The sequence below is a fragment of the Heptranchias perlo genome, chromosome 38 (assembly GCF_035084215.1).
Source record: "Heptranchias perlo isolate sHepPer1 chromosome 38, sHepPer1.hap1, whole genome shotgun sequence".
Classification (NCBI taxonomy): domain Eukaryota; kingdom Metazoa; phylum Chordata; class Chondrichthyes; order Hexanchiformes; family Hexanchidae; genus Heptranchias; species Heptranchias perlo.
The window spans coordinates 17957064-17981704 of record NC_090362.1 but is presented as its reverse complement, the minus strand read 5'-3'; positions in this window follow the sequence as shown (position 1 = coordinate 17981704).

Genomic DNA, 24641 nt, shown 5'->3' with positions numbered 1-24641 from the left:
GCAGTGCCCCGGCCTGCGGAGCCCTCCACAGCCCTGGTGTGCCCCTCCGGTGGTCAGCTGGTACCAAATTGGGTTCTTCTGCTGATTCCGCAGCTCAAACCCTGGGTCAGCCTTCTCACTCCTGGCTGAAGTTGGCCACATTGGCGTCAGCGGAAGTACCGAGTCTGACAGCCACCTTGGTGAGGAAACCAGAGGCCAGGAACCTCTAGTCAGGCACAACGGAAAGGACTGATTTTGAGTAACGGTAATCTTTCCTCTACTTTTTAATTCATTCTTGGGACATGGGGCATCGCTGGCAAGGCCGGCATTTATTGCCCATCCCTAGTTGCCCCTTGAGAAGATGGTGGTGGGCCGCCTTCTTCTTGAACCGCTGCAGTCCGTGTGGTGAAGATGCTCCCACAGTCTGAAGGTTTTCTGCTCGTTGTTTAACACAAGTTGGAAGCCTTCGACTATGGCGGAGGCGGGGGGGGGCGGGGCGGGGGGGTAGAGAACCTGACAGTCTATCCTGGTGTCTCCGTTATAAAGAGAAGCAACTTCAACCTCTGCAGCTGTTAGAATGACAAATACAACAAGACCGTGTGGAATCCCAGAGCCTAGGGCCTAGGTGGCCTTGTCCAAAGCTTTTCCATTAAATTTTGTTCGAAACGCAGCAGGCTTTCTAGAACATTCCGGTACACTCTGATATGAAACCAGTTGTACGCAGCTCGATTTCTAACAGTGAGAAAGAGTACAGAACACCTTGCAGTTCGCTGGAACAATACACTTTGTACAACTCCCAGAAACGGTCAGAGCCTCGTGTGTGCAGTAATGGCTGGAACAATGCTGCCCCCTGCTGAAACAGTGGGCAAACACCTACTTTAGTTTCAGAACAAAGTTTGGTTCCGAGAGCTTTCCTTTGACAAATGGCAACAGTCTCCTTTTCTGACGACAATTATGGAAAGTGCTTTGGTGATGACAGACATCCTGTCCTTGTCTCTGGGAACTGTACAAAACATACTGTTCGAGAAAAGTACATACTTCAGGCAAGATGTTTTATGTTGTTTCTTAGAAACAAGAAGTAAGGGATGAGAGCTGACTTTATATCAACAACAAAAATTTGCATTTGTATAGCGCCTTTAACTTAGTGAAACGTCCCAAGGCGCTTCACAGGAGCGATTATCAGACAAACTTTGACACCGAACCACATAAGGAGATGTTTGGTCAAAGTGGTAGGTTTTAAGGAGCGTCTTAAAGTCGGAGAGAGAGGCGGAGAGGTTTCGGGAGGGAATTCCAGAGCTTAGGGCCCAGGCAGCTGAAGGCACGGCCGCCAATGGTGGAGCGATGGAAATCAGGGATGTGCAAGAGGCCAGAATTGGAGGAGCGCAGAGATCTTGAAGGGTTGTAGGGCTGGAGGAGGTTACAGAGATAGGGAGGGGGCGAGGCCATGGAGGGATTTGGAAACAAGGATGAGAATTTTAAAATCGAGGTGTTGCCAGACATTAAAGAGGAAATGACGACCGATTTTGAACGGCCGATCGGCCACTTCCAGCTGACTATTTTGGTTGGGAAGTATGCTAATGAGGCCCGCCTGCTAAAATCGACTGAGCCTCTCGGCTACTGTTCCTGGACGGGCCGGCCATTCACTTTGCCCGGGAGTTAAAATCGAACCCAGTAGTAGGTCAACACACACACACAGATGTCACACTCCAGACATCGTTCTGTTACATATGCAAAACATTTTTTTTTAATTAACAATTAACGCTAGGTCCTTCTGAGCTGGATTTGAAAACTTACAACTACCTCACAATTAGTAAAATTCCCTGACCAAACAACAATTAAACTCTGAGTGGCCTGAGCTAGTGTTTACTTAACAACAATTAGGCTTGGTTGTCTTAAAGGGACACTGCTCCACCTTGGCAGAATAATACTTTGTACATTACCTGGTAACACTCCTCATAAAACAGTGCATCATCTACCTTACACCACAGAGATCCACTTCTATATAGTGCATAAAGTTCAACGTGCACAATCAAGAATTAAGGTTCCACATTTTAAATGAGGATGGACTGTAAAGTCCAAAGTTTAATGTACTACTGCTGCCTTCTTGATTGTTACTTAATCAAACCTGACAGGAAGGACCACTGATGCTTGGTTGGGTTTGAGTTTTATCGAGAGTTAGGTTGTTGGGAGTACAAGTGGTTGGAACGAGAAAGTAAACCAAGTTTTTCGGAGGCAGTTTTAGGATGGAGACGTGAGAGTGCCACGTGAGATCAGAGAGAAAACAGCGGAGCCAAGAATGTCAACAGATGAAGCAGGACTAAGAGTGGAATCGTTCGAGGTAATGAGGGCAGCCGGCTGTCAGCAGAAAAGTATCTGCTTTAGTCGCTTTTATCACTAGTCAGTGTAGGAATGGTGGGCAGAAAATCACAAATGGATCAAAGTTCCACTTGTTTCTTGTAACTATGACACGCCTAAGTAAGTCTTTGTTCTTGTCTATCTCTGTAACCTCCTCCAGCCCAACAACCCTCCAAGATCTCTGAGCTCCTCCAACTCTGGCCTTTTGCGCATCCCCCGATTTCCTTCGCTCCGCCATTGGCGGCCGTGCCTTCAGCTGCCTGGGCCCTAAGCTCTGGAATTCCCTCCCTAAACCTCTCCGCCTCTCTCTCTCTCCTCCTTTAAGACGCTCCTTAAAACCTACCTCTTTGACCAAGCTTTTGGTCACCTGTCCTAATATCTCCTTATGTGGCTCGGCGTCAAATTGTTTCTGAAGTGCTTTGGGGACGTTTTACTACGTTAAAGGCGCTATATGAATGCAAGTTGTTGTTGTTCTCCCATCTCCCACCTCGAATGCTCAATATTCTGCCGGCGAACCGGCAAGTGACGATTGTTCACTTACTTCAACGTTCTGCTTCCATTTTTCACCCAGTTTAGCCTTCGTCGCTGTCCAGCAGTGAGACAGGTAATGTGGTGCTTCTAATATTCCTTGGCGCAAAAAAAGGAAAAATTGCATCAAAATGATTATATTATAATTTTACAAAATGTCAAGTTAACTTCTTGTACTGTACAGAACCATTACTTGAGAAGAAATAATTCTTCAGATGTCAGGAGGAATATCTGCAGAATTTTTGAAGTGACACAGAAAGTTATAAATAAGCAATAATACATGAGGAGGCTGCATTATTCATGCCTTTTCTGCATGACCCCCAAAGTGTTTAAATTAAGTAATAACATACATGTGGGCATGCATTACAGTTCACTGGAGAAGCAATGATCAAACTGAACAGAAGATATCAGGCAATTACTTAGCATAAATTACCCTTTGCCAAAACCCCTCACAATATACATCTGCAGCTACCGTATGTTTCAGCTTTTTATTAAAATGAATTCATTTTGGATTTTGAGTGTAGATTTGATCCCTTCTGAATCTTCCAGTTTAGAAGAGCTTCCTTCAAAACTCCAGCACTCGCTCAGTGGGTCGCACTCTCGCCTCGGAGTCCGAAGGTCGTGAGTTCACCGTCCCATTCCAAAGACTTGAGCACAAAATCCAGGCTGACCCTCCAGTGCAATATTGAGGGAGTGCTGCACTGTCGGAGTGTGCTGTCTTTCAGAGGAGACGTTAAACCGAGGCCCCATTTGCTCTCTCGGGCAGATGTTAAAGATCCCAAGGCATTATTCAAGGAAGAGTAGGGGAGTTATTCCTGGTGTCCTGTCCAACATTTATCCCTCAACCAATACCTAAAACAGATGATCTGGTGATTATCACATCGCTGTTTGTGGGATCTTGCTGTGCGCAAATTGGCTGCCGCGTTTCCCACATTACAACAGTGACTACACTTCAAAAGTATTTCATTGGCTGTAAAGCGCTTTGGGATGTCCTGAGGTTATATAAATGCAAGTCTTTCTTTCTTTATTGGTTCAGTAATGCTGTCGTGGGTTTCTGTTCCTGATATGAACTAATATTACAAAATACTGTTTGAGCTAACACAGGCATTGTCAAGGCCAGCAATGACATGCCGATGTGTATTGAGGTGAGCGTGTGGGGGGTGGATATCTTGCGTGTGCTACGTGCAAATAATTTATACACCTGTTTATAAAGAGAGGGGGTGCACTTCTGTTACACACATTACCCATGATGATATGTCAACTAGTCTACAATAGACCCAGACATGAGGAAAACCTCAATGATGGAAAGCTTTGGGAACCATAGATCAAAAGTCACTTGTTCCTCCCAAGCATGTTACACTTACACCATCACTCATATAAAAAAGGAATAAAGTCTTGCATTTATATAGCACCTTTCACGACCTCAGGACGTCCCAAAGTGTTTTACAACCAATGAAGTACTTTTTGAAGTGTAGTCACTGTTGTAATGTAGGAAACGCGGCAGCCATTTTGCGCACAGCGAGGTCCCCCAAACAGCGATGTTGGGGCTGGGGTCAGGAGTCGCAAATAACAAATGAGCAAAAGTCCATCCCCCCACCAAGGATCCACTTGAGAGGAAATTTGGGGCCCAGGTCTGGCACAGAACGGTTTGGTCGCCTCTGACATCGCCTGATCTCCAAGAAACGCAGGTCAACGCACCAATGAGAAGGAAATTAAAGTGCAGCACTTTGGGTATTGATAGATAGGATTAACGCCATTAACCTGACACTAATGCTATTTAGCAGCTCTGCCAAGTTAATGAAATCAGACTTTTTTTTTAAGAAGACATGCGGGAAAAATATCTATCACATTTGTGCAATAGTTGTTAACAAAAAAAACAATATTCTGAGTGGAAGGACTTTGACCCTGAAAGCAGGCAGACACTCCGATGCAGCACCAATGGAATGCCACCTTGTTGGAGGTGCCATCATTTGGATAGGGCGTTAAATCGAGCCTCCGATTGGCTATTCTGGTGGTTCAAAGGGATGGTACAGACCACATGGCACAATCTGAAGAAGTGCAGGGAAGTTCTCCCAGGCCCCTGGCCAACATTCCTCCCTTAACTAACACCACTGAGAATAGTTTAACTGGCCATTCATCTCATTCCTGTTTGTGGTATCTTAGTGTGTGAAAAATGGCAGCCAAATTTGCCCGTACAGCAGAAATGGTGTCAGCCGTGGCTCTGTGGGTAGCACTCTCGCCTCTGAGTTCATGAAGGTTGTAGGTTTAAGTCCCACTCCAGAGGCTTGAGCACTTAATCTAGGCTGATACTTTAGTGCAGTGCTGAGGGAGTGCTGCACTGTCAGAAGTACCATCTTTCGGATGAGACGTAAACCGAGGCCACTGTCTGCCCTCTCAGGTGGATATAACAGATCCCATGGCATTCTTTTGAAGAAGAGCAGGTGAGTGTCTCCCTGGTGTCCTGGCCAATATTTCCCCTCAACCAACACCTGAAACAAATTATCTGTTCGTTATCACATTGCAGTTTGTGGGACCTTGCTGTGTGTAAATTGGCTGCCACATTTCCCTACTCACTTGTAAGCTTTGATAAGCAGGATGCTACGTGTGAATGCTCTAGACAGCCACAATTTGATTTTCAGGTGATTGGACCACCCCTGTTAACAAATGATCACGCTCATGCGTAGAACCCCTGCTGAGTACTGATTTCCCGAAATTCAATTGACGTCATCTTACTTCAAAGAATGAGACAGAATTAAATTAAAGGAAAAGTGACTTCTGGAAGTTGCTTATTATCAACATTCAAACTGCATTTTGGAAGAAGAGATAAACACATCACACACACGCAAAACACACACACACACACACGCAACACACAAAAAACACAGCACACACACACGCAAATGGGAATAAAAATTGGCAAAGATGTAAACTTTGTGCTATAGTCGGCTGCCGACTCGCTATCACCCATTTCACACTATCGCACAAAGTCAAGATCTACCCCAAAGAGTCTCGATTTCAACACAGTCAGGACGCAGGAGCGTCAAAAAGAGTGTCGGGTCCTGAGGATGGGGCATTTGGCAGCAAAAAGAGAGGATGTCTCGAAGGAGCAATGACCCTCGATAAAATGAAGAAAGGCAGAAAGGAATGAGATTGATGCATTTTACTAGTTCTCACACACAAATACACCAAGTTACAAAGAATTGAGAGCTTCCACAGAGCTTCGTCAATACTGCGTAACTTAACTATTTGTACCTCAACAACTACCGTTCCTGTAGGATATGCAATTCCTCAGGTCAGAAGATGGAATGCTCTGAAACAAAAATTAATTCCCGTTTGTATAATGGGATTTCTACTGATACAATTAAGAGTTGCTGTTTTCTGCAGGGTTTTGAGGCTTTAGTGATGGATTAACTCAGTCAAATGTTACAGTATTTGTTCCCTCCGTCTGATGTCTGGTCTGTGCTCCGCACATTAGGGAGCATGTGAGGAGGCAGAGGCAACCCTGCGTATCAGGGCGGTGTTGCTGGAAGGCTCTTGTTACAGTTACGATAGAAATTAATGGCTGACGTTGAGATTTCAATAAGGAACGCACAGCGCGTTCATGCGAAATTCCTCTTCCTGCTATTTTAGCAAAGGCGCTAATCCATTAAAAGTACTCAAAGGTTCAGACAATTGCAGGTCCTGGAGATGAACAAATAGTCCTCAGACCAACAACACCACTTAATCTTCCACTTTAGATGTTCACTAGTGTACTGGGCATGGCACTAAACAGGCAACTAGAAATCCCACCATAAGTTGTGATATTCAATCAATAAATCTGGTTGTAAGACCCTAACTGGTTCACTAACGTCCTTCAAGGAGGGGAAACTGCTCCCGCCTCCCGGCCTGGCCCGCTCCAGGTGACTCCAGGTCCGCACTGCATGGTTGACCCTGAATGCCCTCTGACCTCTGAAGTGCTCAGTAAGCCAGCTGTTGAAAAAAAATCAACAGGATCATTCAGCTGTGAACGTGTTCTTGCAGGTGTCAGAGGGGCTGAATGGCCTTCTTCTGTTCCTACGTCACTCACATCTTGAGAACGAATTTAAAAAAAACTTATTGTCATAACTCATTTAATTCTTGTCTTGCACTGTACTTGAAATACAAATGCAGCAGGTAATATCACTCTCCTCTTTGTGACAAGAGGCAGCATCCCTGATGTTTTTTGCCTTTGATGTTCTTTCCTTTGACCCCCTCTGCTTGGTTCCAACAAAGAGGCGAGAGAGAGAACATTAAGGATTTGTCCCCTACTTTTCAGGGTCCAGTTCTGATGAAGAGCCAACCCCTGAAATGTTAACCTGTCCTTTCTCTTCCCAGATGCTGACGTACCTGCTGCGTAGTTCCAACACTTTCTATTTTTTCGTAAGGTGACTGTGCCGGACGTACTAAGGCTGGAACCATGCAGAAAGGATTAGCATGGGCCCCTGGACAAAGGATGACATGCCAATTTCGAAGACCACACTCGGAGCACTGTGCACAGTTCAGGTCTCTGTATTATAAAAAGGATATAGAGGCACTGGGGAAGGTGCAAAAAAAGAACTGAGATGTTACACGTATCAGGAAAGATTGAACAGGCAGGGGGCTGTTTTCTGTAGAAGAGAGAGCAGGCTGAGGGGTGACCTGATAGACATCTTTAAGATTATGAAAGAGTTTGGTGGAGTAGACGTAGAGAAGATGTTTCCACTTGTGGGGGAGACCAGAACTAGGGGCCATAAGAGAGTCACTAATAAATCCAATAAGAATTCAGGAGAATCTTCTTTCCCCAGGGAGTGGTGAGAATGTGGAACTCGCTACCACAAGGAGTAGTTGAGGCGAATAGTATAGATGCATTTAAGAGGAAGCTAGATAAACACATGAGGGAGAAAGGAATAGGAGATTATGCTGATAGAGTTAGATGAAGAGGGAGGGAGGAGGCCCGCGTGGAGCATAAACACCGGCACGGACCAGTTGGGCCGAATGGCCTGTTTCTGTGCTGTACATTCTATGTAAATAGTATGGCTAAGCAGTGCCATCTGCTGATCAGGTACTGAACTGCAACCTCATCAAATGTTCTGCACGGGCCTCCCTGCTGGCTCAGCGGGTTTATTTGCCAAATTCAGACGGCCGGTCACCTCCCTGGGGCGCACGGATCAGGAGATCATCAGCTCCACCCATGGCTTTCCATCCACTGGAAAACTGAGGGAGGCGTGGCTGCGATTCCCCAGAATGATTAAACTTCCCGGCCAGTGGCCTGAATGGTCCCTAGCGGGTTTTCTGGCACTGAGGGTGACTCTAGAGAGGATCCGACCACAGCTCCACATATAACCGAGTCTCCAATCGGTATACTGAAAAAATATGCAACTAGTTTTGTATCCCTACCTTAAACAATCTGCAGTGTCTATTGACATCACTGTGTCAGCCAACGAGTTTCATTGTGTCAGCCAATGAGTTGGAGGCGGGGCGGGACTTACAGCAGAACTCACAGCAAACAGTCTATTTTACAGAATGTGGAGATGCCGGTGATGGACTGGGGTTGACAATTGTAAACAATTTTACAACACCAAGTTATAGTCCAGCAATTTTATTTTAAATTCACAAGCTTTCGGAGGCTTCCCCCTTCGTCAGGTGACACGTGACGAAGGGGGAAGCCTCCGAAAGCTTGTGAATTTAAAATAAAATTGCTGGACTATAACTTGGTGTTGTAAAATTGTTTACAATATTTTACAGCAAACAGCGCACTACAACAAACTGTCTATTTAAAGAGAGTCTCTACGAACTACAGCAAACAGAACTCATGACCAAAACTACAGCAAAGTCTCCCGATAAAAGCAGGGTAATTTCTTCAGCAAAATGCAGTGAGTGGAGGATAGTTACAGAATACAAATTATGTGCGTAAAATCAATCCCAGTCACTTACAGCAGTGCGCATTCCAGGCGTGATTGACAGGGGAATCATCCAATCATCTCCATTCTGGCCGGGACTTGTGGTGTCACTATATGAAGCCAACAATTTAGGACAAATTTTGAGGTCTGCTTTTGGGAGTGATTCCCAAGTCATGCTGTCATTGAACTAGATATTGGGAAATAAAGGTGCACTCCAGATTGTAGAGGACATGAGGTCTGCTTATGGGAGTGATTCCCAACTCATGCTATTGTTGAACTCAATGTTGGGCAGTAAAGAAGCACTCCAGATCATAGGGGACATGAGGTCTGTTTGCTTGAGTGACCGGTGATACTGAACCCAAGAGAATATTAAGTGCAAAACCCGCAAAATCTATAACAAATAACCTACCTAACAAATTCACCGCTGGGCCTCACACATGAAGAATGCCAAGGCACCGGAGGGCGGCCAGCAATATCAGGGTAAGACAGGAGAAAACTGGGCAGAAACCCTAATAACCAAAAAATACATCTCAATGTGCTTTGCGGCAACATTGCCTTCAGTCGCCCCTGAGAGAGATGAAAGACTAAAGTGATCTGCAGACCTATGGAATACTCATTACAACCACCTCAATATCAATCTACCAACTATTACATTTTCTGCCATTTAAATTTGTAATTGATTAGAATTAGCACAGCCCTAAATGACATTGCAGAGTGTCACTGGTGGAAGAATCTGTAGCTCGTTGCCAAGGCCTCTCGCTGAAGGAGAATCTGTCAGTCTAGATGGGGAAGGAATACAAATGGGAACAGTACAGGAAAATGTACATTAATTACATTTTCTTTTAATCTTTAATGGGGAATAATATTTGTTAAAAGGATTATTCGCATGGTTAGACCTTCAGTAATATATTGGTGGGACACTTCACTCCTCCCCCCCATCGCAAGGGAGACCTTTCCATTTGTCCTGTCATTCTAATTCATAAAATACCATTAAATGTAGATGGGGAAATAAAGCAAAATACTGCGGATGCTGGAAATCTGAAATAAAAACAGAAAATGCTGGAAACACTCAGCAGGTCAGGCAGCTTCTGTGGAGAGAAAGAAACAGAGTTAACGTTTCAGGTCGATGACCTTTCGTCAGATGTTAAGGGATGAACAGCTTTTAAGCAAGGGCAGAGTCAGGGAGAAGGGGAACAGGGAAAAGAACAAAAGGGAGAGTTCTACGTTAGGGTGGAGGGCAGGAGTGATTAAACGACAAAAGGGATGATGGCGCAAGGCAAAAGGAGGTGATAATGAGACAAGTATAGAAACAAAAGATGGGTCCAGAGAAAGTCTAAATGGTTACGGCAGCATAGCAGGGGAGGACGGGAGCCTGGAAAATCTGGCAAAGGGAAGGCTTCCGTGGCCCAGGAATATAGCGGAAGAAAGCCAGGTAGACCCCAAGGGGTGCGGCCCACCCTACTGGCTACGTACCAATAGGTCCCCACCCCAAGAATCAGTCCACATCTTAAACAGACATGATCTCCTGTGAGATTATTCCTAGACACTTTTTTGTAATTATAGAGTTAGGATTCCTCAGGAGCAGACACTTCTTCTTTGCTCATAAATGTAATCTCCGGGTTTGTTCACGGGACCTCAGGTTTGCCCAGGCCTCCGACTCAAAGTTAGTTACAATTTCAAATAGGACATGATTGATTTTTTTTAAAAATTTGTAGAGTTACTTAAACTTACTCAAACAATTTTGCTGTTAGTTGAAATTACTTTCACTATTCGGACTGTTTCCTGAGCTGGTGGACTATTATTCTCAGGTCTGATTGGTTCCTGCTGACCACATGACCAACAATACCACCTGACTAGCACGGACCAAGGAAAAGCAATTTGGAATTCTGCATCCCACTACAAAACATTTCGTTATTACATAGATAGAATTTCCAAACCGATTGGCCCAGAATTTGCTCTTAAAATAACGACGTTATTTCTTACTCTCTCTTTATTTGGCTTTGTCTAACTGATTTTACATTGAATTTACTGTTGTAGCTTTCACTTCCTGGTTCTCACTCTGCCTGGCTTGTTGAGGATGCATCAATCTGATTGATTGAGGGGACAGTTCCTTCACCCGCTCACAGATGCCCGGGAGAGGACGCTGCACTTTTTTTCAGTTCCCTGTTGCAACAAGTTGGTGCCCAAGAGGCCATGGAATAGTTTGTGGGAAAGTTTAAATCTAACGAGCGGCGGGCGCCGCTAAGCTCAAAATCCAGCCATTGTCTTTATCAGTAACCTAGGGTTCCCAAGGAGCCCACAGGGACCCATAAACCCAACAGCAATACAAAACACCAACAACATAAAATACTACACTCCCCCAAAATAAGTTACAGACTTAACCAGCAAGCCTATGAATTTCAGACAGGTGAACCCGGTGATGTAAGTAAACACACTGCCTGCTATGGTACTAAACTGTGGAGACCAGGATTGTCCCATGTTCGGGGCTTAGAGGGTTAAATTACGAGGGCAGGTTGCATAAACTTGGCTTGTATTCCCTGGAGTATAGAAGATTGAGGGGTGATCTGATCGAGGTGTTTCAAATGTTAAAAGGGTTCGAGAGGGTAGATACGGAGAAACTATTTCCTCTGGTGGGGGAATCAAAAACGAGGGGACAGAATCTTAAAAATAGAGCAAGGCCATTTAGGAGGATGCGCCATTGCACACAAAGGGCAGTAGAAATACGGAATTCTCTCCACCAAAAATCTGTGGATGCTGGGACAATTGGAGCTTTTAGGACTGAGATCGATAGATTTTTGTTGGGTAAGGGTACCAAGGTTATGGAGCTTAGGCGGGTAAATGGAGTTGAGGTACAGGTCAGCTATGATCTAATTGAATGGCGGTGCAGGCTCGAAGGGGCTGAATGGCCTCGTCCTGTTCCTATGTTCCTCAGTCGGTGCTGGGCTGGAGTGCTACAATTGGCCTCACTGCTCCTGGGCTGGAGAGGTGAAGAAATCAGCCCGAATTCCCATGGGGTTACAGTGACCCGTAAATGGAAGGGCGTTTGTGCGGACATTAAGACGAGGACAAGATCGAACTCATTCATTGGCTACTGACAGGTGTAGAATCATGCCCTGGAAAGGGGAGGGAAAATTGGGGGGGTGGGGGAGAGAGAGAGATTGTTTTATACATGTCAACACTGAAATCTCTTGACTTGGTGAAAAAATAGCTCCAAAGTGTGGCCTTGTTTTATTTATTTTTAGCTCTGATCGTTCCTCCAGTCCCACTGGCATCTCCTGCACAGTTGCACCTTGTCGTCTCATAAGGCTGATGTGGCAGGTGGGAAATGCAGAGATGTGCAAACAAACCTTTTGACTAATGAAATGTCTTCATTGGAATGAACGGTGATTTGTATCTGAATGATTCATTCCAATGGCATCCTTAAACACACACTGGGTTTTAGAAGCTAATAATTGTGTGCTCATCTGCGTGGCTCCGCTGCCTAATTCATTTTTACATTAGAGGCAGCATTTGTGTTATGACAATAGCATCAGTCTTACTCATTATAGTAAAAACGTTACATACATTATACAACCTTACATAAATGATATGCATAATGCACCTCAAATGATTGGTTTTGAAAAATGTATTCACCAGCAGTCAACTCCTGTCTCTGCTAACATGCTCAATTATACAAAGAGCCTCCAACGTGGACAGAAGCTGAGCATTCCCTGGGATATTTTTATCTCTAAGTCCTTGAAGTGCAGTCAAGCGCTTTAAATAGGAAACAGGAGTGATTCAAGCTTCAAAGGGCTTCAGATTCAGTGCCTTCCTGTGGTCCACCAGTGTGGCATTTCTCTTGGCGTAGAATGAGAGACGACAGGATGCTAGGCCACGCTATCCCAGAATTCGTAGCGGTCGTGAGGGCACTCTCTTGAAACTGTAGGGCTTATCGATTTAACAGATGGAGTGAATTCCCGTGGGACTTCTCCCACTCCCCTGCTGTAACTTCGATAGACGTTCGGCAGAAATACAGTTTATGTAAACGGGGTTACAGCAGGAGAAGCTTCGAGGAAATTCGCTCCCAGTGGGTTTTCCTTGTCCCAATGGATAGCACTTCCTCCATAGCTGCCTTCTGCGCTCCAGTGAGAAAACAGGTGCAAATCCCATAGCCAAGTGGGCTGCAAGGAGAGAGAAGTGGAACATGAGAGAGGAAAGAAGACTGTATTAGCATTTTTTTTTTCTGATTTGCTCTCAGGTTTTGGGTGACACAGGGCAAAGCCACATGTACGGCCCATCCCAAGTTGTCCTGAGAGGGTGGGTGTTCTAGCAATTATTTTTACAATTGAGTGGCTTGCTGGGTCACTTTAGTCAACTACATAGCATAGGACTGAAGGCACATGTGGGGACAGTAGTGGGAGGCTTTCCCACCTGAAGGTGAGCAGTGAATCAATTTACCTTTTAACTAACAATTCAGTAGCTTTCATGGTGACCACAATTATTGAATTCACTTTCATAACTTGCTATGGTGGGATTTGAACTCCAAACCTCTATGAAATTGCTAGTCCAGAACCATAACCACTACACTACACCTCCAGCCCACATGACATGCAAAGCTTGCCACTTTTAAACATGCTTATGTTTTGTGACTCACGTCAACGCCTCAAGTAGGCAAATTAAGACGAGCAATGCCACGGGAGGGGCACGCGCTATTTTAATTACCTTTCCAACTTGTGTTGAGGGAGGATAGAGGTGGGATTAATGTGGCAGCAGCCATGAAAGTCAGAGTATCAATTATATTATTCAGTTATTGGAAGGCTTCCGCAGCAGTATTATTTATTGAACTGAGAACTTGATTTAGGCATGCCGAATATTTTAGGTTTTTTTTGTTTCTACTAGTGACTTTGGTAACGTGAAAACCGTCAGTAGTTTCAGAAGCCCCCACTGGCCAGCCGACAACCCAAGAGTGGCAAAGGATGTCTATCTCAGAGATAAACCGTATGGCACACTCAGGAGGTAAGTGAAAGCAACTGGGGTGGAGGGGGGAGGCAGGGCTTGGTTACATAAGTTCGACAAGCAATGCGTGATGGACAACCGGGATCTCCTGAACCTTGCTTGATTACCTTATCGAACTGTGGAGCAATTTCCCAGAATTCTTCCTGAAATTGGCCATAGTCCTTCTGCCTCCCACAGGAGTTAGCATCACTGGAGGTCGGGTGGGCAGTGCACGAAGTTGCACCATCTCGTGACAATTTACACATGAATTTCCTTCCCTCCCTGTAGAAATGTGCAAAGTTTCCAAACGCTGCCTTTCCCCCTCCTTTTGACTCTTTGGTTCAAACAGAAGTCAGAGGCTGTATTTCCAAAATGAGAACATTTTTATTTGCAAGATCAGCAACCATGTTTGTTGAGTCACTGCATCCCAGCTCCAAGTGACTAGGGCTAGATACATAAAAGTACAGATAATTGCTTAGCCTGTAAAACAAAAAAGACTTGCATTTATATAGCGCCTTTCACGGCCTCAGGATGTCCTAAAGAGCTTTACAGCCAAAGAAGTACTTTTTGAACTGTAGTCACTGTTGTAATGTAGGAAACGCAGCAGCCAATTTGCTCACAGCAAGCTCCCACAGACAGCAATGTGAGATTAGTCAGGACACTGGGGAGAACTACCCTGCTCTTCTTCAAAGTAGTGCCTTGGGATCTTTTCTGTCCACGTGAGAGGGAAAATGGGGCCTCAGTTTAACGTCTCATCTGGAAGACAGCACCTCCGACAGAAGTGTCAGCCTAGATTTTAGTGCTCAAGTCTCTGGAGTGGGACTTGGAACCTGAGGCAACAGCATGAAGGACAGTCCTTCCTAAACCTCCAGCCCCACAAAACTCAAACAGGACAAGCCATCGAGTAAGAAACACAAGCTCAAATAGGATTGAGTTACTGGGCTTTGAGGGCTGGATTGGATGTGCTTGGGGGCTGCAAACGGTCCATGGGCGGCAGATTGGACACCCCTGCTTTAAGCAGTGAGTAGACCAAGGTAATAGCAGGTCTAAAATACAACTGGTCTCATCGGGACATTGAATCAATGTCTGAAAAATTCACACACTCTGGGAGTCCAAAAACTAGGGGTCATTAATATAAGATAGTCACTAATAAATCCAATAAGGAATTCAGGAGAAACTTCTTTACCCAGAGAGTGGTGAGAATGTGGAACTTGCTACCACATGGAAGCTGGACAAGTACATGAGGGAGAAAGGAATAGAAGGATATGCTGATAGGGGTTAGATGAATTAGAGAGGGAGGAGGCTCGTGTGGAGCATAAACACGGACCAGTTGGGCCGAATGGCCTGTTTCTGTGCTGTAAATTCTATGTAATTTCATATTCATGATGCTGCAACAAGCATAGTTCCAACGGTCATTCCAACAGAGCAAACGTTAACAGTTCTACAGGCCTGAAGATTAAATACAGCCCCAAAAATGAAGCTAGCCCAGAACACTGAAACATAAAATCAATATTAGCCATCTAGAGAGCACATTTCATTTATTTAAATTACGAGCTGCTTAGTTTGATTGTTTTTAAAATGCCCAGGTCATGAAGGTCAGAGGAATATTTCATACTGTAATTGTTTTGCTTACACAAGTGTTTGTGGCATCTCGGACCCTTGAAAATATTTCTCTGCCCACTTAATTGGGCATCAGTCTGCTTGTAATTTTTGAAAAATGAGTTCATTTTAATTGCTGATAACTTGTCTAGATAGTTCTGGCCTTTAATAGATATGTGACTCTTTTGTTATTTATTGCCATCAATAAATGTAGATTTTGTGCTCCTACTAAATGCCCATCAACAGCTGTGTGTGAATATATCAATGAGCGGTATATCCTTCATTGATATTTATCCATTATTGCCCTTGTGGGATATGACCTTGGTCCTTGTTCTGTCTAAGCAAATGATTGTTCAAAATTACCTTAATTATCGTACAAAACTGACCTTAACAAGACAGAGAAGAGCATGTTAACCTTACTTGGTCCATGGCTGTTTCTCTTCTCCTTTGCTTTGTTCAACCCCTACTGTTAGTTACAGTTCTTTCCTCTTGAGGGCAGCAGAAAACCATCAAGCTCCAGAAAGTGGAAAACACGTCAAAGTGGGATTAGACGCACAATCACTTTGTTAATGTAGAATGGATGAATGTTGCTGCTGTTGTCAGTGTAGTGTTTGTAATGGGACCAATTCTCGTCTCACTAACGCTCTGTTTACACCTGGAAGCTGGAGGAAAGTTGCATTTACATTGAATGTTCAGCACAGAAACAGGCCCCCCAACAGGTCCATGCCGGTGTTTATGCTCCACACAAGCGTCCTCCTTCCCAATTTCATCTGACCCTATCAGGGTTTAAAAAATGCCAACTTACCACTGGACGTCTCCCAACTCTGATTTCTTGAGCGGATCTCAATTTAGGTGGCCACTGGACCTAATTTGAATATCGAAATAGGGATCAGACGACGCAGCGAAGGCCTCAATGCGATTTTCATGTCAATCAGTGCTGTCATCGCTACTTCCTCAACCCGGTCACAAGTCGCAGAGGGTGCACGTCGGGAAGCGATCGTTTCCAACGCTGCTTAAAGGGATACTCACCCGCTCTTATTTAAAATGCTGCAGAGAGACATTTTGCTGGCAGTTTATGGCAGTTTTTGACAAGTACATTCAGCAATTGCATGCATGCCGAAAGCATTTTCCTTTTAAAAGCTGGGTCCCTAAAGTCTGCATCTCTGTTCTCTTCAGTAGAGCTAGGACCCGAGCCTGCCCGCTTGCAATCCGTTTCCCGGTCTATCCATTCCACTTGCACCTGCTCCTGCTCACTTGTGCTCTGTGAAACACCCTGTGCAGACCCCTTTAACTCATTATTTATACCACCCAGGGTGTCGATTTCTGAGCTTGTGCTTGGAAAGGTTCGAACGAGTTACGGTACATCTTCAGAAAGGTTGTCTCCCTCCGTCTGCACGGCCCGAGTCATCTGAAGGACCTAGAAGAAAGAGCAGAGGGACAAGGGTTAGCAGGTAATAGCAAAGCAGATGAACGGCAGTGCCATGCAGCCCCATGTTGTCATCCCATGCGTGGGTGTGAGCTTGATTTAAGTGGAAAGAGAAAAGGACAGGAAAATATCCAAAGACCCTGCTGTGCGCGGCCTTCAGTCTCTCCATCTCCAACGCTGCATGGCCTCCCTCTGCCAATGGTGTCATTGACTGCGGCCTCCATTGGAGTCAAAGTTCGCGACGTGGCAGGACCTCCGCCTGTTCTTGAGCTCACCCACCAATTGTGTGTCATGTTCTCCTTCAAGAAGAGTGAGAGGGGTTTAGTGTGTGCCCTGCTAGAGATTGTGAAGAGCTGTGAGGCAGCTGAGAGGAAGGAGTAGCAGATGTGAGCAAGGGGGTTGGGGGGGGGGGAGAAGGTCGTTAGCAGATATTGAGCGTGCGAGTCCGGCAGAAGGGAGTGTAATGAAGTGTCCCGTTGCGATTAGAGAGGTTTGTGAAGTGGAGGAAGGGTGGCTGGTGTTGGGAGTAAGGTCTGGTGTTGCAGGACTGTGTAGACTGTATGTGAAGAGGAGTCTTACCTTGGCAATTCCAGTAAAGTCATTGAATTTCTTTCTGCGCTGCAGCCAAGTACTAGGAACAGTGCTGCTGGTATTGACCTGTCCAGCCACCTCTCTCCACTGTTGCTGCCTAATTTGCCACAGGACTCGTCCCCCAACTGAACGAAAGATGACCTCCTTCCTGGTCATCACTTGTTTCACGAGGACCGCCACAGCAGAATCTGAAAATTGGGGTGCCCGGGCCATCGTTATTCTGCCTGTTGCCTCAGGAACGTGCTGTCCACCACTGGAAACCCCACCTCCTGTTTAAGAGTTGTGGCCTTGGTTTTGAGGCCTGCTGGATTTCCTGCGCTCCTAAACAGCGAGCTGCATATAAGCAACACGATTAGCGCTGACTGCTCACCTCCAGTATTTAAATGAGGCCTGATCACGGACTTCCCATTGACATCAGCAGATGGGCAGAGCAGACTTCCCATTTGCTACCTGCCCAATCTGCATCTCAGATGAAAATAGGCCCCTCCGTATCTGTAGTCACAGGTGATATAGTAGGAAGAAGTGTCCATGGTCTTTGGTTTGAATGGGCAGGTGTCAGGATCAAAAATAACTCCCTAACTTCAAACAAATCTTGAACTCTAATCCAATCATCCACCAGGTGACCGTTTCGAAGCTCTCTATAATGATCGGCCATGACAGAAGAACCGCCTTGGACCCTATCTCCCAGCCTGGAAATTTGTGAGGGGGATATTGCTGTTAAATGTACAAGATTTATTTTCACACTCAGTCTGGGGAGGTACCTCCACCCCCACCCCACCCTCCTCCCCCCTCTCCCTCTCCCTCCCCACTCCACCCTCCTCCTCCCTCTCCCTCCCCACCCCACCCTCCTCCTCCCCCCCCACCCTCCTCCTCCCCCCTCTCCCTCCCACCCCACCCTCCTCCTCCCTCTCCCTCCCCACCCCACCCTCCTCCTCACCCCTCTCCCTCCCACCCCAACCTCCTCCTCCACCCCCCTCCCTCCCCACCCCACCCTCCTCTCCCCTCTCCCTCCTCCCCACCCCACCCTCCTCTCCCTCCTCCCCAACCCACCCTCCTCCTCCCCCTGCCCCACCCACCCTCCTCCTCCCTCTCCCTCCCACCTCAACCTCCTCCCTCCCCACCCCACCCTCCCTCCCCACCCCACCCTCCCTCCCCACCCCACCCTCCTCCCCACCCCACCTCCCTCTACCCCCTCCCCACCCCACCTCCCCCCTCCCCACCCCACCTCCCTCCCCCACTTTCATTTCGGACACTTTAATTTGTTGCATTTTCCAACGATTGGAGCAACTGTAATTTTGCCTTTCAAGTGAAAAATCATTTCCTCTAAACGGGTTACAGATATTTTGAAAATGAAAAGTAGCTGCAAGAACTACAACACAGCTCCAGTTCCTTTGACCGCAGATAAAACAAAAAGACAGTGGGGACCCTCCATCGGAACACTGGACTGGCAGGGGGTCTTGGTGCCAATCTACGTTTTCCTTCTCCCAGCTCTTTGTCCGGGTTTCTTTTTAAATGTCGAACATCTGTAACCTTTTCCACAAACATTAACTCATCTGTTCTCTTCCGAGATGCTCTTTGACCTGCTGGGTGCTTCCAGAAATTTTAGCCATTTAACCATCTCATGTCTTACATTTAAGCACTTTACAAGTCATCCTACCGCCTGTGTACATGTGCGTGTTTGTATTTGCGTGAGAGAGTCTGTCTATATGCGTGTGAGTGCGTATGTTTATGCATGTGAGTGTACTGCTGTGCGTGTTTGAGAGTGAGTGTGATGTAATTTTCCCTCCCTCTGCCTGAGCTGAGGTTTTCCAGCATTTTCTGCTTTAGTTCCAGATGCATGAAGTTAATTTGTGAACTGAAACCTTTTGCAAACACACACCTCCAGTAATGCCAACCTGCCCTGCATTCTACATTGACAAGACAAAACTGGCTCACTATCACCTCTGTCCCTTTTCTGGACACCAGCCTAGGCTGAGACCACCTGTATTAAGTGTCCACTGATTTAACCATTTTAAATAAACAGTTTATTTTTATTTTTAAGTAGCTTCAGGAAGGATAGCAGGAGGTCCAAATCACCAAAACAACACGCCTCTGTAGATGCTGATCAACTCGCTGAGCAGGAATTCTCTGGTGAAGCAATGGCTAAAACCACTGCCCCTTGTAATGAAGACTCCTAAAAGCAGTGTCAAAACAGGGTTTTTGAAATCAATGCTAGCTGACGTCCTGTGGTGTTGCTGATGGGTACCTGAGGTCTGGAACACAGTTGTGATGTTTAGGCACTAACCTGCCCAGTGCTTTTAAAGCCTCTTCTCCAAATAGCTACAGTCAGGCATTTGTAGGTACTTTATAAATTGAGGTCATTTAGAGGGCAATTGCTGTAAATTTCAAGTTTCAAGTTTCTCTTTTTTTTAAATAATTTTGCATGTCTAACGGCGTGACCTCTCGTGTGTGACAGGCCTGCACTAGCTGCAAGATTGGCAATTTTTTTTTTAAAAGAAGCTCTCCATAAAGCCAGACTTTATTCAAGTGTCTTCAGGGTCTCTCCAAGAACCTATCACGGCTTCTTTATACGGGATACAAGAGAAAACTTATCGCCAACCTAGAAAACCAGCAAAAGCTGACAGTCCGATAAAGGCTGACAGCTCAAAACCTGGATTTGAAGTACGCTGACTTAACTATTTTAAAAGAGCTATTTTAATTTTGATGTAGCTTCAGGGAGGGTCAAGGGTGAGTCAGTATCAAAACACAGTCTTACAATCGAGTTCTGACGAAAGGTCACACCCAAATATTAACTTCTCTGGTTGCCGATTAACCTGCTGGACGTCCCAAAGATTTTCTGCTTCAAAAACCTTAAAATTCATGAGGCTAGAAATTATTGCTGCGATAATAATGAACGGCTGCTTAAAGTGTTCATGTGACATTCCTTTGTCCGCTATTTAACAGGGTTGTCGACTGAGGCTAATTCCTCCATTAAAATACCAGATGTTATACAAACACGTTAAGCGTTCATTTGCTTTTATTGCCAGCAGTAAATTCTCGCCAAAGTGCTCTCTTGGTCCCAGCAATAAGGCTTATTTTTTATTTTTAGTACTAGCACGAAAACATGGTTTTTGCAGGAACAGGCACAGGGAGCTGAATATTGTGCTCTCGGGTAGACCTGACTGATTGCCTCCAGTCGGAAGTTTGCAATTTTACTGATTGTCATTACGCACATTCCCCTGTTGCTGGTCACCACTCTAATACGGACAAGCTCTTTCCTCAGTTACTGCGCAGTATTAAAGGGACCTCCACTTTAAGCACGTGAATAACCCTCAAAGTCGCAGAATATTTGGGCACTGCATCATACATCACATTGCAGTGAAATCCTAAATATGGAAATCTCAGCGTAATTTTTTAATGAAATAAAATACATCAGTATTCCCTGGCTTATTTCTATGCAATTCCAGAAATGTAGTGGCAGGAACGCTCAAATAAAACCAGTGAATGCGTTCAGATGAAGCGACCTCCTCCTTACCTCAAAAAAGTATCTAGTCTTAAATAAAATAAACTTTAAAACTATTGTTGGGCATGCCACAAAAAATTCCTATCAGGAAAATGAAAAGTTTTCAAAGGCTGCATGTTAGCAGTTTATTTATTGTATGTAACTTCTTTGGGGACAAATCTTACATAAACACAATTTTAACTGCAACTCTCAGAAGCCATCAACTCATTTGCAACATTTTGTGCTTCAAATTTGCATGCAACCAACAGGGGGGAAAGTAAATATCTGATTGAGTGGTTCTGACTGGCTCCAGTCCCACTCCTCAATCAATCTGATCAGCCTGCAGTCCCACCTTCAAACTGATCCCATTAATTGCCGACAACCCCCAATCCCCATAGGGAAAAAAAAAACTGATTTTCTCGTGAAACATTAACGAGCTGACACACGGGTTGAAATATTGGGCCAGAATTTGAACAACGCACGCCGTTATTAACACGCAAATCGGCCAGCAACCTGTGGCGAGTAAGAGATACCCCGTGAATTGTGAAACGCCACAAGTTGCCGGCCGATTTGCGCCGCTCGACCGTTAGCTTCACAAAAACGGCATCTCGCCCTTAACCTCGCCGTGAGTTTCATGAAGTTGCTGCATCTGCACATTAATTACCCATTAAACTCGCCGCAGAAAGTTAAGTCTAGTAATTAATAGCGTAAGTACCCTTTTAACAACTTGGTAATTGTTAATGTCCGTCATTTAACCCCTCTTGCCCAGAAAGTGAACAATTAAAAGTGTGGAATCTCATTCCTTCAGGCAGTGAATTGTTGTTGGAGATTTTTTAAAATGTCAAATTTTTAATTTTGTTTTCTTACTTTTCCTTTCTCTCTGATTTGGCATTGAATTCACCCACTCTAATTCACCCTCCTCTATTTCTCAATCCCTTAATCTCATTAGTTAAACAGGTAGACTGTTTGTCCCGTCGTTCACCAAGGCCCCGTTTCCCTCACACTTCTAGCAACTTTGAAAAAGTTTGAAAACATAAAACATGTCTAACTAACAGGGCACAACGCGAGATGCCCTATTCCAGCAAAATCTGGCCCATTAATTATTAGCTTAAAACGCTGACAGTCGGCATATGTTACTGACCACTAAGGTAACCTCCAGTCACACTCTCCATTGTAACTCTTCTGTTGTTTTCTATTTTTAACAATTCTACTATGGTCCTTGTTCCTCTGAACTTTTCTCATTCCCTCTTAAGTACCAAATGTACATCTTGCCTATGTGCAGACGGTGTTAAAATCAGGACTCAATGTACTGTCTCCTAGTGTAATTCATTCTTCCCCAGAAATCTCCAGAATCTCTGCAAGTCTGTTCTTACAATCTACCTGCATTTAAAACACAAGCATTGTACATCTGATTTACCCCACCTTCTCAAATTGGGCATTTGAATAGACTTAAGTGGTTTGAAATCACACTGCACGATATTAGTAATGAACGTGTTAATGTACTTGTATGAAATTCCTTTGGCTGCTATTTCAACACGTTTACTAGTTAACTCCTTCATTACAATGGCAGCAAATAACGTCGATACTTCCATTACCAGCATCACACAGCGTGAATTCAAATACAAAGCTTTATAATTCTGGATAGCTTGTTTGCAGAAAGCTCAATCCACTTGGATCACTAGAGGGCAAGAGTGTTGCATTTTTCAGACGCTGGCCTGTCAGTTCAAAAATAATAATGCTTCAAAAGATAATTTTATAAGACACAAGCTTGAAAGTCTCACTGTTCCCCGAAAGGTGCATCTTCATCAAACAAAACGTTGCAGACAATTCACTTCTCTCATTTACATTCTTCAAATGTTCCAGTCATTCAATAATTTAAGAAAATGTATTTTTAAGTGGAAGAGTCTGGTGCATTTTATATCAGAACTCCTGACGACAATTATGTTGACATAATGGAGGGACACAAAAAAAAGACAAGGCTGCTTGAGGTCAGGTAAGAAAGGAGTGTGGACTGAGACAGCTGCTTTGTGCACTGGGACTGTCTGTATCAGATTGTACTTTTCCCATTCAACAGCAACAAACAGAAATCCCACAAGGGTAAGACAGGCATTCTCTAGCGTCAAAATAGCACACAGGAATGTAGCACAAAGTATGTTATGCATTTCGTCATGAACTTTGCCGTTCAAAATTTCTACCCCGTCAATAAGGGGTAGTTCAGTCGGTAAATGAACTTTCCAGTGTTAGGAACATAGGAACAGGAGTAGGCCATTCAGCCCCTCGTGCCTGCTCCGCCATTTGAAAAGATCATGGCTGATCTGTGATCTAACTCCATATACCTGCCTTTGGCCCATATCCCTTAATACCTTTGGTTGCCAAAAAGCTATCTATCTCACATTTAAATTTAGCAATTGAGCTAGTATCAATTGCCGTTTGCGGAAGAGAGTTCCAAACTTCTACCACCCTTTGTGTGTAGAAATGTTTTCTAATCTCACTCCTGAAAGGTCTGGCTCTAATTTTTAGACTGTGCCCCCTACTCCTAAAATCCCCAACCAGCGGAAATAGTTTCTCTCTATCCACCCTATCCGTTCCCCTTAATATCTAATAAACTTCGATCAGATCACCCCTTAACCTTCGAAACTCTAGAGACTACAACCCCAATTTGTGTAATCTCTCCTTGTAACTTAACCCTTGAAGTCCTGGTATCATTCTAGTAAACCTACGCTGCACTCCCTCCAAGGCCAATATGTCCTTCCGAAGGTGCGGTGCCCAGAACTGCTCACAGTACTCCAGGTGCGGTCTAACCAGGGTTTTGTATAGCTGCAGCATAACTTCTGCCCCCTTGTACTCTAGTCCTCTAGATATAAAGGCCAACATTCCATTAGCCTTCTTGATTATTTTCTGCACCTCTTCATGACACTTCAATGATCTATGTACCTGAACCCCCAAGTCCCTTTGGACATCCACTGTTTTTAACTTGTTACCATTTAGAAAGTACCCTGTTCTATCGTTTTTTGATCCAAAGTGGATGACCTCACATTTGTCTACATTGAATTCCATTTGCCACAGTTTTGCCCATTCACCTAATCTATCAATACCGCTTTGTAATTTTATGTTTTCATCTACACTGCTTACAATGCCACCAATCTTTGTGTCATCGGCAAACTTAGATATGAGACTTTCTATGCCTTCATCTAAGTCGTTAATAAATATTGTGAATAATTGAGGCCCCAAGACAGATCCCTGCGGGACTCCACTAGTCACATCCTGCCAATGTGAGTACCTTCCCATTATCCCTACTCTGTCGCCTTTCGCTCAGCCAACTTCCTAACCAAGTCCGTACTTTTCCCTCGATTCCATGGGCTTCTATCTTAGCTAATAGTCTCTTATGTGGGACCTGTTCAGAAAAGTCCCTGAATCTTTCCCCTTATCAGTCCTCAGTTTAGTCATCTCAGCTGAGTTAATATTGGGTTGGGGAGGGGGAAAAAAAAAAAAAATCAGGCAGGGGTCCACTCCCGATCACCATGGGAACGAGAACACCATCACCTGCAAGTTCCCCTCCAAGTCACGCATCATTTCAACTTGAACATATATCGGCCGTTCCTTCATCGTCACTGGGTCATAAACCTGGAACTCCTGACCCAACAGCGTTGTGGGGTTGCAGCGGCCCAAGAAGGCGGCCCACCACCATCTTCTCAAAGGCAACTAGGGATGGGCAATAAATGCTGGCCTTGCCAGCACCGCCCACATCCCAAGAATGAATTTTTGAAAAGATTAGCTAACACCTCCAACAGGGAACAGGACGTTCCTAGTT